The sequence below is a fragment of the Rattus norvegicus genome, chromosome 15, assembly GCF_036323735.1.
Source record: "Rattus norvegicus strain BN/NHsdMcwi chromosome 15, GRCr8, whole genome shotgun sequence".
Taxonomy (NCBI): Eukaryota; Metazoa; Chordata; class Mammalia; order Rodentia; family Muridae; genus Rattus; species Rattus norvegicus.
In genome coordinates this window covers 13,569,544-13,584,183 of record NC_086033.1, presented here as the reverse complement: position 1 = coordinate 13,584,183, position 14,640 = coordinate 13,569,544, and the positions used below count along the sequence as shown (strand labels likewise).

Sequence of the window (14,640 nt, the reverse complement as noted above, 5' to 3'; positions counted from 1 at the left end):
ACTTCGGCAAGCTGTCCACAGGAGCCATTCTGAAATGTCATTTGAGTGATCTGGCCAAAGTTCAGATGCAGGCAGGAGTTGAGTTTGCTATTAACTGTTAGAAAATGCTGAGGTCTGCACCAAACAAACAGCTCCGGGATTTCAAAACACTGAGAGAGCATTGGATCCTCCCCTCTGAAAATGGAAGAGCCCTGTACCACCCTGTTTTGTTTTGGCTTTTAATCGTGTGGTGAGTGAGGTTTCTTGACAGACAGCTCACAGTGTTTCCTGTAGAATGTGTTTGAAAGCTGTTTTGTCCAGTTCCTCAAATCCGCTGTAAATGTCAAATAGAACACTGTGTGAAGAACAACTTCAAAATACAAACGGCAACTTTGGGAAGTCATTCAGCAGCTAAAATTGAGTGAATGAAATTCTGACTTCTCACGGAAAGGCTGACTCTTTCCGTTGTGTTGATAGAGCACCAGCAGGACTGTGCTGATCATTTCTTAGTCCTTCTGTCTTTGGGCCAGGAGGAAGATAACAAGTTTTTTAGTTTTTACTGGGCTCAAATTTCTTGCCTTCTTCAAGTAATGAGCTTGACTGGGTGGTTTCAGTTCAGGTTAAAACAAGTCCCCAGCTATAGGGCTCTAGATATAAGTAGATCTTGAAACTAATCAAAATGCTGCTGATAGGATGTGTCTAAAACCACCAGTGTAGACGCTGCTGTCTCTGGTTTCCGTCGGCTGCCACTGGAGCCTTTCATTTGTAGCTGGTAGACCCTTTCTGTTAGGAAGGAGAGCTTTACATAGGGTCGCCAAGGAAGCACCCCAGCCTCACTCCAGGCTGATAGGTGTGGAGGGGGGGGCCCTTTTAAATGGTGTCTGACATCTCGTGGTTCATTAGGTTCTGCTGTCCTCTGTCCAGAGTAAAGTTGGGGATTGGAGGTTCTTGAGAGACTGAGCACAGCACTCAGCGGGTGCTGCTCTTAGTCCCTTACCTCTTGGATTGAGCCTTCTCCTTGACCCGGAAGATGAGACTTGCACAAAAGTTTCACCATGAAAAAGCAATAAAAAAGTTTGAGATCAGCCTGATCTATAGAACGAGTTTTAAAATAGCCAGGGCCTCAAAAAGCAAAAAAGTAAAAAACAATAAAAACAAATCAACTCATGTAATTATCAGATTTACTAGGTTTTTCTTTTTAATGTTCTCTTTGCTTATGGATCTAAAACTTATATTTTATAGCAAAGTAGCCTAAAGTTGCTGATATAGCTCACTGTAGCCTGGAACTCATGGTGAATTTTTGACCTCAGCTTCCTGAATGTAGGGATTATAGGTGTAAATCACCTGGCTAATTTATTTTACTTTATTTTTGTATTTTTTTAAAAACATACAAACACACACAAATAAGTGTTCTGTCTTCACACACACACCAGAAGAGACAATCAGATGCCGTAACAGAAGGTTGTAAATCACCATGTGGTTACTCGGAATTGAACTCATGACTTCTGGACGAGCAGTCAGTGCTTTTCACCACTGAGCCATCTCTAGCCCCTTATTTTTATATTTCGATCATACCTACATAATAATGAGTTTTCACTGATGAATTTATAGACTGACACCCCCTCCCCAACCCACCCCACCCTGCCACCACCACCACGTGCATGCGGACACACACACAGTTGTACCTAGAGACTGATGGATTTGGGAGTTTCACCTTTTATTTTTTCTCTTTTTTGATCATGTATTGATACTCAAGGAATAGGAACATTTCAAAGGAGTAATGTGGTAGAACATTCAATTGATGATAGAGGTCAGTTTCTGTAGGCACAGTGATTGGTCTGTCAGTCTCCTCCGACAGCACCTAGTTTCCAGAGGACAGCAAAGAGAAAGGAGTCCCTATTACGCTGGGCAAAGAGAAGCACCAGCCAGCTTGTTATTCATGGATCAGCAACGGCACCTGAATCACAGCGGCAGCTTAAACATCACAACAGTTGGCTTCTTTGCAGAGCTGTATAGCAGTTTCTTCCCAGAAGGCTCTCTCCCTTGTGTCCTGTGTCTGACGAGACAGTAGCCCTCAAGTAGAAGTCTGAGTCTATGCCAGGATTGCAGAAGTGTACATAGAATGCCTTCAGGAAACCACATGGCCATCCAGAGTGTTCATTCAGTTTTCCTTCCAAAAAGGTATGTCATGGCAGTGTGAGCAAGGAAAAGGTGATATACTCCAGCCGCAGTGATAAGGGGTGCTAACACTCATTGACTCCTGTCATTTCCAGTGCTGTGCTGGGCACTGGGTACCTATTAAAAGTGTTTTTACAGATGTTTTCAGGGAACTACAAGTTAAGCAGGGAAATGAGATGTGCCCACAGATGTTCTGTAAGGTTTTTGTATTTCTCACATACTTGAAAACAGTTAAAACATAGTCCTCTTGGGAAGCATTCCTGGCAGGAGGATTACTGGAGGTTGCCATATTCCTTCTCCTTTCTTAGCAACATTATTTACAGTCCATTCACGCTTGTCCCTTCCCCCACCAGTGGAGTCATTCTCCCTTGTAATCTGCCCTTTGTGATCTGTTCTCTTTCATGCAGCAGAGTGAATGGTGTGCTGCAGTGTGAGCCCTACCCAGAGATGTGGAAATGCCAAGAGGCCCAGAGTCTTTAGTGAGGCCTTTATTTCCCTCATAAAGCACTGACTTGAGGAGCTTGATAATTTGATTATAGACCTTTGGTGAAAAGTTGTTTCAAGTGCCCAAGTGCTGTAAGTGACTCTCTTCTGCACTCTCCACTTAGGTTTTAGTTTTGAAAACACCCCTGCACTGGAGGAGAGGAGAACGCTTTGGCAGAGGTAACAGTGGAGGCTAATTTGTTAGGGCAGCCAGTATTGAAATCATCCCTTTCATTTAAATCTCTCTGGTGGAAATGATGCCAAGTGCTTTGTGTGAAGAGTTTTCTCTCGGTGTTCTCCAGTGCTATTCGTAACCCACCTAAACGTGTTCTGAAGCTGCCTCCCAGCCCGGCTCTGGTTAATTGTCCTTTGATCCTACATGCCAGAGGTCAGCTCTGGATTCCCCAACTTGAAATTTGAATTTTCTGGGTATATCACCCCCAATTGGCTTCCCTTTCTAGCAGTTAGACTGCGTCAGACCTTCTCTAGAGCATCTCGTGTGCCAGGAGAGCCTAAAGAAACAGAATCAAAGAGAACGGAGATGGGGTACTGAAGTGAACCTGTGATAATAGTGGCTGGAATTTAGCTGTGCTTGCTAGTCGAGTACATGGGAGTGCTTTTGAAAGAAGATGACAGTAACAGGAAAAAGCTGGTACCTGTAAAAGTGACGAGACATTGTTAAATAGGGACATCCCTGTGTAGTCGGTCCACGCTGAGAGTTCTCTGTGGGCTGCCACGTGGTTTTATTAAAATAAATATGAACTTCTACATTAAACTAAAGCCATTGTTTGATAAATACTGCTTGGAACAGTGCTAAAGCAAACATTGTCCTAGTCAGTCGGTACATTTATGTAACAGAATATACTGGTAAGTAATACAGCAGGTGGGGATAGAGTGGGTGAGTGGAGGGTCTGTGGCGGGACTCTGATGTGCGGGACAGCTTCGGGAAAACGCTGGTACAGTTCAGAGTTGATATGTAAAAGGAACTGCTGGAAGTTTGAAAGTCTTAATTTACCCTGTTTGCAGGTCTTGTCTTGGATATTCCTTAGGATATTGTCACAGTGAAGGGCGGATGATGCAGTTGAGGCTTTTGTATGTCTCCCGCAGGCTGAGAGTAGATTGTTACAGTTGGGGTTGGTGAAGAGCCCCATTAGAAACACAGTGCACTTTAACCTGGACATGAGAACAGCTACACTGTGTCAGGAAGGGGCATCTTGGGAATGAAAGAGATTCTAAACTGAGCCTTCAATAAATGTGTTGCTACCTGTTATGTGCCTGGCCGGGAATCTGTGTGTGCTTCATATACTTGGCGTGCTCTGAGCAGGTGTGGGGCTGATGGTTAACTGAGGATAATGGTGGGGCATTTCTGGAGTGGGGCTTCCAGAGACCGAATCTCTACACTGCCAGATGCTGAGGGCAGGCTGTCCAGATTTCCCTGGCAGGAGTCTCTTGTCATGTGAGTTTCATTTAAAGAAAAGTCATGGGCTTGATCACCTTACCAGGCTGAACGTGTACCATAATTACCTTCTTCCTTGCTGTCTCCGTTTTTCCCTGAGTTTTACTTGAGACTCGTCAGGAAAATAAGCTAACTCTTAAAGTTATAAAACAAAACTGGTTGACTCAGCATTCTTCGTTGTACATTTATATTCTTTTGTGTGAATTCTAAGTCTTCCCTAAGCTGCTGTCCGAAGAGCGCTTAGCACACGTGCTTCCTGCCCCCAAGTGCAGCAGAGAAGCTCTGCAAGTCCCTCACACAGTCACTACAGCCATGCAAGGTTTCAGTCTTCCCTCTCCTGGGTCAGAGACACTGTCTGTGGGTCCTAGGTAGCAGTAGGAACCTGTAGCCTCCTGTTAGCCCCGTAGTCATGGGGGAATTGACTGTTGTTCTATACACTGTGTAGCTATGCAGTAGTACTCAAGAAATACTATCTTTAAATTGTTTATCCACTGATGACAGATTGGGGAATTTTACTCCTGTGTTAGGAAATTGATCAGACCGAGACAGTCCCCCAAATCCTATAATGTGAGTGTGCATTACACCTTAAATCTGCTTTAATATTACATATTTGATATTAAGAATGTGGCTTTTAAAAATATCTTTAGAGGTAGTTTATAAGTTGCTGCTGGCTCTGCTGAGATGTCTCATCTCTTAGTCTTTTGGATGATAAGAGAACAGTAAAACGTTTAATAAGATTCAAGAAAAGAACACGAATTGAAGGGGCTTTTCTTACCTGTCATCCTGTTTACATGATGCCCACTATGAAAAGGACAGTGGTCATGAATGGTGATATCCCTTGCTGTGTTCTTGGTGTGTAAATTAAAGACTAGAAATCTAAATAGATTTTTTCTAAAGAGCTCTGTCTGAATCCATGTCTGTCCGTGTATGTGAGTGAGTGTGGGGTATCCATGTGTCATAGCATAAGTGAAGAAGTCAGAGGACAACCTGAGTGACAGTTCTCACCTCTTGCCACTGTGTAAAAGCCAGGCTGTATCTGCCTAGAAGCTCCTACGGTTCTCAGGTGTCCTCCTCTCTTGCTGTAGGAGTGCAGGGATTGCAGACAAATGGTGCTGCCTCCAATTTCATGTAGGTCCTGGGGGTCTGAACCAGGGTCCTCATGTGGTGGTGTCAAGAGCTATACTCTCTTGAGCCCTGGGTTTCTTTTGTGAAAAAATGTATGTATTTAATAATAATGTCAACTCTGTTCAGCATTGTTTAGCATTAAAAAAATTCAGGATTTATAAACTACCTCTAAAAATATTTTTAAAAAGCCATATTCTTAGTATCAAATATTTAATATTAAAGCAGACATTAAAGGTATAATTATTTGCTTTATTTCTTTTGATTTATACCCAGGCTTTAATACTTCTAATTAGGGAACAAAAACAACTCAGCAGAGTTATATAATCCTCACACCCCTTCCTCTTTCACCCCCTCCTCTACTCCTCATGCCCCGGGGCCCCGGTGTCACATGCCATACAGTGTGTTGGTATAGGATGTCCTCAACTTTCTTTCCTAACTCCTTCCCGCTCTGTCTCCTCTCCCTGATTCCCATTTCCCTTTTTATCCCTTACTCCATATTCTTAACCCACCCACCCATGTGTGTGTACAATGTCTTTCTTTTATTGTCTGTGATGGTTTATATATTCTTGGCCCAGGGAGTGGCACTATTGAAAGATGTGGCCTTGTTGGAGTAGGTGTGTCACTGTGGGCGTGGACTTTAAGACCCTGATTCTAGGTTCCTGGAAGCCAGTATTCTGCTAGCAGCCTTCAGATGAAGATGCAGAACTCTCAGCTCCTCCTGCACCATGCCTGCCTGGACGCTGCCATGCTCCAGCCTTGATAATTGATACACCCATCAATGGAGCTTTCAGGGGGGGACTTACTAGGGACCCACTCTTAAGAAAAACTGGCTCTTTTTCCTCCAGAAGCCATCAACTGGAGCTGCTTACCTCCAGAGCCTTACCCCTCCCTTCATGCTGAAGTGCCAACTGGCTTGCTTTTAAGCACATCTTATGCAGGCAGCCACTGCTATCCCATGAGTGCAGTGCTCTTGTCACACCCGTGTCACATTGCTTTGGTCTGTTTCTCCCAACCCTTTTCTCTTACAACCTTTCCACCTCCCTCTTCCTTGATGGGTCCTGAGAACTCTGCAGACACCTACACTCTGCACTTAGCTCCATTGTGAATGTCCGTGTTACTCTCTTAACTGATAGACATTTCTCTGATGATGTCTAAGAACTGGACCTCTCTGTGGACAGAGATGCTGACTGAGAGAACACTTTAATACAGCATCCATTTATCAAAATAAAAGTAGTAGTCCTTCTCCTCCAAACTTGGGGCCTGCGAGCTCCAGTGATGCTTCTTCTGGGTTCTCAGATTGACTGTATCTGGAGGGATTAAAATCCAGAAATGTAGGCGGTGGGGGGGGGGGTGGGGACAAGAGGCTTTGCATTTGGATCTTGAGGCTGGAAGACACACCTTTAATATGGCCACACCTTCAGCCGAAAGCTAGAGAAGGACAGGAACAAGGAAGGCTTTTCTTTCTTTGCTTGTCCTCACCTTGCTAGCACATCTATTACTTTACTGGCATTGGAGCCTACATCTTTGGGATTCCAGGATCTACAGAGACCAGCAGGGACACCCAGCCTTTGGGGCTGAGTAAGTACTAGGTCCTTGGACTTTCCATTTACGCTAGCTTTTGTTGGATTATTTGGCCTGTAGCCTGTAAGTCATCCCAATAAATTCCAGATAGATAGATAAATAGATAAGTAGGTAGGTAGATAGACAGACAGACAGACAGACAGACAGACAGACAGACAGCAGACAGAAACAGATTTATCCTTAAGTTCTGTGACCCTAGAGAACCCTGTCTGATACAGCTCCCCAACTGTGGGTTCTTCTCCAGATTTACAGGGAGAGGTATGGATTTTCTTCTGTGGAGCTAGGCCTAAACACAACAGGAAAGTAGTTGTTTATTCCCTACACCTTACTGTTAGACACAGCAGTAACTGACAGGATTCATATCCTGGTAAGACTGATGAGGAGACATTTACCTCAGAAGCCTCCATAGCAATTTCCAAGGCTGTGAAAATTCCTCTTCAGGACCAGCGGGATGTTTTCATGTCCTGTAGTTAAGGAGTTTCTGTAACGGGTCTTACCATTGGGTTCTCATAGGCAACAGAAGCAATGGCAATAGTGTATTGTTTTGTTTTGTTTGGGGTGATGGGCTTTGTCTTCTGGTACCTCTGACCAAAATCTCATCACCCCACATATATTAATACAAGCAAATACAAAATTTGTTATGGTCAAATTATTCAACAGTATATTAGTGGCTTTGGAAGAAATATTGCTTTCTCAAAATGAATACTATGGTAGAAATGATTTTATCTAAGTTGATGGTTTATATTTACCTAATCATTTGATTAGGAGAGAAAGTACATCAGACATGATAGTTAACAATCTTACTTTAGAGAGTGGAAAGGTGATATTCTAAGTCAAAACTACAGTAAGTAGACCTAGTCTGAGCGTTTCAGTTTAGAAACAGTGTACATTAAAAACCCAAGCCTGGTCTTCCTGAGTAGGAATCACTATTGCACCAGCATAAAATATTAAAAAACAACAGCAGCAACAAAACCCAAAGTAAGTTGACCTAATTTAGCTTGGGGACTTGAATTGTAATACAATTGATAGGAAAGACCAGTTTGAGAATCTGAAACCCAGTGTATGAAAAAAATTAGACAATTCTAGTGGAGTTTTCCTTCCTGTACCACAGACCTCGTATTACTCCTACAGTATATCGAACAAAAAGGTGTATAAACTGCTCTGTGTGGGCTACAGTTAGCTTCAGCTGTCATGTTGACAGACCTCTGACCTGTTGTGTTCGTTATGCTGTTGCTATGATAAAACACTATGGCCAAAGGCAATCTAACAAAAAGCTTATTTTGAGCTAAATAGTGGTGGCACACACCTTTAATCCCAGCACTCAGGAGGCAGAGGCAGGTGGATCTCTGTGAATTCTAGGCCAACCTGGTCTATGGAGCAAGTTCCAGGACCAGACACAAAGAAACCCTGTCTTCAAAACAAAACAGAAAAGAGCTTATTTTGGTGTCTGATTGGTTCCGCAGATCTAAGAGTCCACGAGGGTGGGGAAGGCACCTGGGGCAGCAAGCTGAAATCTCACATTGTGACTGCAGGCACCAGTAAGCCCAGAGGCAAATGGGAGTAGGACAAGGCCTTAGGCGCTCAAAGCCCATGCCCCAGCGACTTACAGCCTAAAGCAAGGACACACCTTCTGAAACTCCCCCAAATAGCACCGCCACATATAGCACTCCCCCAAATAGCGCCTCATTTGAGCAACTACCTTCATTTGATTAACCTGTGGGCGTGTCTGGAGGCATTGTCCTTATTGCTGGTTAATAAAGGAGGGCCCAGCTCAGCCCACTGAGTAGTGTTAATCCTGGGCAGATAAACCTGGGCTTTAAAAAAATTGGTTGAGCAAATCAAGGGAAGGGAGATAGTAAGTAGCAGTGTTCTCCCTCAGTGGTCTCTGCGTTAGTTCCCACCTCCAGTTTCCTCTCCTGAACTTTTGCATAGGATTCTTTTATGATAGTCTGTAACTTGTAAACCAAGCAGACCCTTCTCTCTCCTCCCCTTGTTGTTTTTGGTCAATGTTTTATCCCAGCAACATAAAGCAAACTAGTACATGTGTATTGCCATAAATTGTCATTTTAATGTCGCTATTACTTCAAGAATGTATTGATTTGAACACAGCTGTCAGCTGAAAGTCATGCTGCTTGACCTTGCAGCCCAGTGGCAATGATAGAGGTGGGAGAGGTTGTCTGCAGCAGATGGGCACTACTAGTGTTATGTGGTAGAGATTACGTGCTAAGTGTCCAGAAACACTTAGGTATGGTGGTCCTAAAATACCAGGATTACTCTCTGGAGAAACTTGTTAAACTAAGGAAGAAGGGAAAGTGACAACATTGAAAGTAACTTAAGGTAACTTACATTAAAATGTTGATTTAAAACAAAATAACAACAAAATGGGCTTGAGAGTTACTCTGGGATTAAAGAGCACTCTGGTTACTCTTGCAGAAGACTCAGGTTCCTAACTCAAGTTCCAGCAGCTCTTCTAGCCTCTCCTAGCCACACAAATGTAGGCAGAACACTCATACGTAAAACTAATCTAACATCTTAAAAAAAAAAAAAAAAACCCAAAACCTATATGTAGTTTATTGGCTTTTCGTAAGAAGGAGAAAAGTTTCTTTTAATAGAAGTTTGGAAAACACTGAAGAGTTAGAGGAGCAGTGAGCCCTATCTCATAAACCCTGCATGTGTGGCATGTGCCGCCCTGTGCGGTTAACTGACTTAGTCATGGTTAGTGACTGTTGAGGTGTTAGCCTAGTCTAGCAGAGGCTGCACATATCCTCACACAGATGTCTGGGTGTCCTGAACATGCCTCAGAGATCCCCAGAATCTCTGAGAGAGATAGATGCAGGCTTTCTTTAAAATTAACTTTTAAAAGTAGCATACAAAGAAGTTGATTTATCCCAATCATACTTAAAACATTATACTTGGTGTGTGTGTCTGTGTGTGTTTCAAATCCATGTTCCACAAATGAGAGAAAAACGCTCCATTTCCTACAAATATCACAATTTTAATTTTTATAGTTGAGTAAAGTTTCACTGTATATATGTATATTTTTATTCTTTAGTCAGTTGGTGGACAACTAGACTAGCTTTGCATCTTGACTATTTGCATAGTTTAGATAGTCAACATGGATGTATAAGAATCTCTGTGGTCTGCTGACTTAGAGCCCTTCATGTGTACACGCCCAGGCATGGTTATGGAGGAGTCAGTGGGAGTCTTTTTCAGTGATTTGAGGAACCTCTTGACTTTCACAGACTCATATTTTACACTCTCAACACGTGAGAGTTCCTTTACTCCATGGTATTTGTCAGCATTTGTTAATATTTTCATTTTATTTACTTGTTTGTTTTGCATTCAGATCACGTGTATCCCAGGCTGGCCTTGATCTGCCTCTCCAGTGCCAGGATTGCAGGTGCTGTCCACTACACCCATTCCGTGAGCTTCTGGGGATGGAACAGGACTTCAGCGCATGCTGGGCATTGAGCTACATCTCCCTTGTTTTCTTGACAGCCATTCTGACTAGGGTAAAATTAAAGCTTAATAAATTCCAAAAATAAAAGCATTGACACATTTCCTTAATGGCCAACAATGTTAAGCAACATTTCCAAATATTTGTCTACTAGTGTGTTTCTTGATTGGAGAACTGTCTGTGCAGATCTTGGGTTCCACTGTTTATTGACCAATCAGTCAATTGTATTGGTATTTAAATTTTGGAGATCTTTATAAGTTCTAGATGTTAATCTTCCTTGATATATGGTTGGCAAGTATTTTCTCCCATTCTCTAGACAGTCTTTTCAAGTTGTTCCAGTGTTGTACAGAAGTATTTAAATTTTATACAATTCCATTAATCAGTTACTGCTGATATTTCCTTCCTGTTGAAATCCGTATCAGAAAGTCATTGCAGTAATTTGCCTACACTTTCTTTTAGCAGTTTCAGAGTTTAAAGTCATAAGCTAAGGTCACTGATTTGAACTGACTTTGTGAGACTGTGCTGGTTTCGTTTGTGGAGTTTTCATGCATCGTTTCTCCAGTGGATAGTTTGACACCTTTTTCAAAGATTGGGTGGCTGTGTGTTCATATTTCTGTGTCCTCTTTTCTATTTCATTGGTCGCATCTGTGCCAGTGCCGTGCGGGCTTTGTTCTTCCTGTAGCTCTGTACTAAGAGTGGGCATCAGGTGTCGTGGTGCCCAGCAGCATCGCTCTCTGCACAGGATTGCTCTCCGGGACCATTTATGCTTCCGTATGAATTCCAAGAAGTTGAGTGAAGAACACCACACATGTGTTGAACATGATGCCTCCTTGCCACTCTATCCACCGATCCTCCAGTACGGTTTAGTTTCTCCTCTGACGAGAGCTCGTCCTTTGCCTGCGCACTGTTGGTTTTAGTTATTGCTGCAGTGCTGACTTGGCACTCCTGACTTGAGGTACCAGTGTGTTTCCCTCAGATAGTTTTGTTGGAGAGCAAATTTGATTGGGAGCACTTGTTGTCAAGTTTAGAAACATGTTATGTGAGGGGCAGGAGAGATGGCTCAGCTGGAAGGTGATGTTGCTGCTTTTTTTGAGGCCACGTGCCGTCCCAGTTCCCAAGTAGGGTAGCTTACAGCCACCTGCTAGCCTCTGCACACACAGGACATGGGGAGTTGCTGATGAGAGATGGGCTGCTGTTGGCGTATTGACTTTGTTGGTATTTCCCCTTAGTACTGTTGTTTCTCCTGTTTGTTTGTTTCATTGTAGTTTTAACATCCTGATCATAGCATTTCACTGGAGAGTGTATTCTATGATCATGTCTGTTTAGGCTCTAAATACTACTGTGCTTGCAAATCAGTGTCTTCTCTAGGTGTGGGAAATCACTAATTGCGTTTAAAAGAGTCTTCGTGTCTTTAGTGTCTGTTGTTCTTTCTGAGCCATGGGTTCTCAGGGGAGCTTGCTGTCTTGTTTAGATCTCAATGTTCTCCATGTGTGCTCATCCTACTTGTTTATAATGTAGCCATTTGTCAGTCATTTCAGTAACCTAATTACCTTTCCGTCTCTGACATTGCTATTTTGCCCATTCATCTTGCTGAAGTTTTCCTGCTTGTTGAGGATATTCCTGCCTGGGTCGTGGCATTATTTCCACATCATTCATTTGCTGTGTCTTCTGAAGGTCACTGGTCATGTCCTCAGTACACTGTGACATCTTCCTACATTGTGCTCATTTTGATGTCTTTAGATTCAGTTGAGTGGTAGCAGTCCTTTAGGGAGTTTTGTTAACTTGTTTATACTGTGCTTTTACATTGTGGATTGTACATTTCTTGATTTAGAAATTTTTCATTCATAGATCTTCATTCCAAGCTGCCCTGTTCTTGAGAGCTTTCTACCTTCAGTAATTATCACAAAGAAAAGAAAAAACACACTAAATTAGCACAAGAGCACTTTGTTTGTTTGTTTTAATCTTCACATCTTCTAGCTGGCCATTGTATTCATTCTCGCCTGGGTTTGAACTTGATAGAGCAGAGGCCTTCCTCACCTCTCCTGAGTCTGGGCTTACAGCTTCACATCACCGTGCTCCGCCACATTAGAGCATTGGCAGCTCTGTGAATCATTTCAGTGCAGCCAAGGGTAAGAACCCCTGAGCTATTGCCATTTGAAAAAAAAACTTATCAGAGGAAAAGCTGTACCAGTCTTAATAATGTTAACTGAAGACCTGTTTTGTGGATAACAGACAGGGCTCCTGAAAATAGGCCTACCTTGGGCAGCTGGCAAAATTATGTTTTATCTTTCCAGTGAAAGATCCCATGCAGAGAGACCCTTACTCAAGTCTTGGGAAATCGAGGACCCCAGACACAGAGAGACCATTTTGGATGTAATAAGCAAAGGTGAAGTTTATTACGGAGACCTATAACAGAGATCTCCGGGCCAACACATATCCCACCACGCAGGAGACAGAGGTGTCGACCCCGAGAGGCTGGGAGAAAGAGCATTTAAAGGCAGAGGCTGTGAGCCCAGGGGATGGGGGATGTCAAAGGGGAAGGCACCACAAGTTACAGGATTGTTTTATGGCTCCAGGAGATAAGGGGACGCCAGAAGGTTTTATGGCCCCCTGGTTCCTGGAACAGAGCTACTAAATCAGGAGAAGGGTAGGGTCTTAGGTCCTCATTATTTTTAAAAGTTTGTCAAAATTGATGAAGCATCAGTATTTGAAACACCTCTGGTTAGGCTTGGGCCGCCGGTTTCTTGGAGTGCTCTCTGTAGGACGCAATGGCTGGAAAGCACAAGTAGGGGCTTAAATAAACATCACAGGGGCAGTTACACCGGGTGATAAGCAAAGTAGTTCTCTTGCATTCCTTTTCTTTATCTTTATGGCCTGCTACTCCTGAGTTTGTGGCTTTTGGGACTTACTCTTTTAATTTTATATTTTTAAAACTTAAATTCGTATAATTTTCCTTTTCACCAGTTGTTACTGAAAAGTGCGGAAACACTTGGCATGTGTTCGTTTTAGAATATCAAAAGGGCCAAGCTAAATTTTGACTTGTCTGTTTTCACTTTTTAAAAATTAATCAAATAGTTTTACAGTGCTAGGAACTGAGGTCAGAACCTCAAACATGCTATAACTGGATTTTTTTATTTTTAACCTACGTGTGTGCATGCGTGCACATGTCTGTCGTCTTTTTGACTGCTTGTGGTGGTGGGGTGGGGCATTGTGCAGTTAGGACTGTTCTAGTCTTTCGCATAGACTGGCTTTCAAACATCCTCAGTCTCCTGAGTGTGGGGACCAAGCACCCCCATTCCTAGATAGGAAAACTAAGCTTAGAACAAAACAGTCAAGGTACTCAATAGAAATAGTAAACTGAAATACTTCAGGGCAAGTTCCTTGCATACAGTTTCTTGCCATGGGGCTTGGGGCTCTGGCTTTTAACTTGGTCATAACCTCCATGGTGTTGATTGGGAGAGTTTGGATTTTTTTGTCCTTAACCATTTGTAGCGTGAACGTGCCCGTGAAGTACGTGACAGACCACAGAACCTGGCCCTTTTGGAGTAAGGTCCAGGATTCACTAAGACTTCCTCAGCAATGAGAAGATTTGTAAATTAGCTTTCAGTGGTGCTTCTAGTTATTGATTCTAAAACAATGTTTAAGTGTCCATATGGCTTTCCATATTGTGATAATGATGGTTTGCAAATCTCATAAAGCCTTAAATTAAAACAATGTGTGATTTCTAAATTCTGAGTTCAGGGCTACTATTAACCTACCACCATAAGGTCCTCAGACAACATCATCAGACGACTGCCCGGCCTCTGACATGGTGTTTTCAGCAGCTCTTGGTTTACAGTGGTCTGCGTCTGCTCTCGGACCTCAGGCTCAGAGGTTAAAATGTTCTCAGTTACACCTCTGTAGTCTACGTAGTCATACATTACCGCCTGTTTCAGAAGAGGAAGCAGGAGAAACAGGTCTGTCCTTCGGTGGTGTTTCTGTTCTGAGCCTTTGGCTTTGTGGTGATGTAAAGCAGTTACGCTTTACATCTGTGGTCAACTGAGATTATTTTTTTAAAAGGTGGGAGTGGTTTGAAATGACTGACCTGAAAAGCTTAGGACGTTCTTAGGGAATGCTAAGAAGGTCCGAGAAATGTTCTTGTTTGGTGTCACAGCTTGGCCAGTGGTCTGTTTCTTATAGTTTTCTATTCTGAAAATCAGAGAGTTATTGTGCGAGAAAGAAGGAAGGCACACCAGGCAGTGCCAGCCAGCAGAACTGCAGATGAGTAGATCATTTCCTCTGGGTGAATTGTTCCATCCAGGGTGACAGACGTTTTGCTCATGTTTAATGCTTGTTTAATCTCCGAGTGGGTTTACATGGTAACCTCCTTACGTTGATATAC

The 14,640-nt window shown here is 42.9% G+C and overlaps 1 protein-coding gene across 5 annotated transcripts in view; it reads left to right on the top strand.

Annotated features, from left to right (window-relative positions):
- The window catches only part of Atxn7 (ataxin 7), a 145,453-nt gene that overhangs the window by 109,128 nt on the left and 21,685 nt on the right, over window positions 1-14,640 (top strand).